Genomic DNA, 495 nt, shown 5'->3' on the forward strand with positions numbered 1-495 from the left:
TTTTCCTTGTTCCAGCTCTAGACTTAAAATTTTCTTCAAAAACCCAAATCCTTTTTATGAATTTAGAAACCAAGAACTAGGCATGGGGTGTCCTAGTTGCTACTAAGTGTGATGGGTTGTAGGCTCTTTCAGCAAATAGAGCTAGCAAACATGTATGTATACTAATCCAGGTACATATATATATATATAATTATCTGTCAACATGAAGATATACTGATATCTCTGACCATAATTCAGCAGCACAGGGTTTATTCCAGTCCTTCCACCTTGCCCATTTTAACCCTTTTTCCTGACAGTGAGACACTAATCATTTATAATTTATTTATTTATTTGTTCAACTAGAGTATATAGTTGAACAAATAAATAAATAAATTGCAAATTATTAGTGTTTATTTGTTCAACTAGAATATATAGTTGGGAGCTCTGGTAGCATAGTGCCTAAAGCACTTGACTGCTAACCAGAAGGCTGGCAGTTCAAACCCACCAGCCACTCCT

Source organism: Orycteropus afer, unplaced genomic scaffold, assembly GCF_000298275.1.
Source record: "Orycteropus afer afer isolate SDZICR_OR568_19922 unplaced genomic scaffold, OryAfe1.0 scaffold01079, whole genome shotgun sequence".
Lineage (NCBI taxonomy): Eukaryota > Metazoa > Chordata > Mammalia > Tubulidentata > Orycteropodidae > Orycteropus > Orycteropus afer.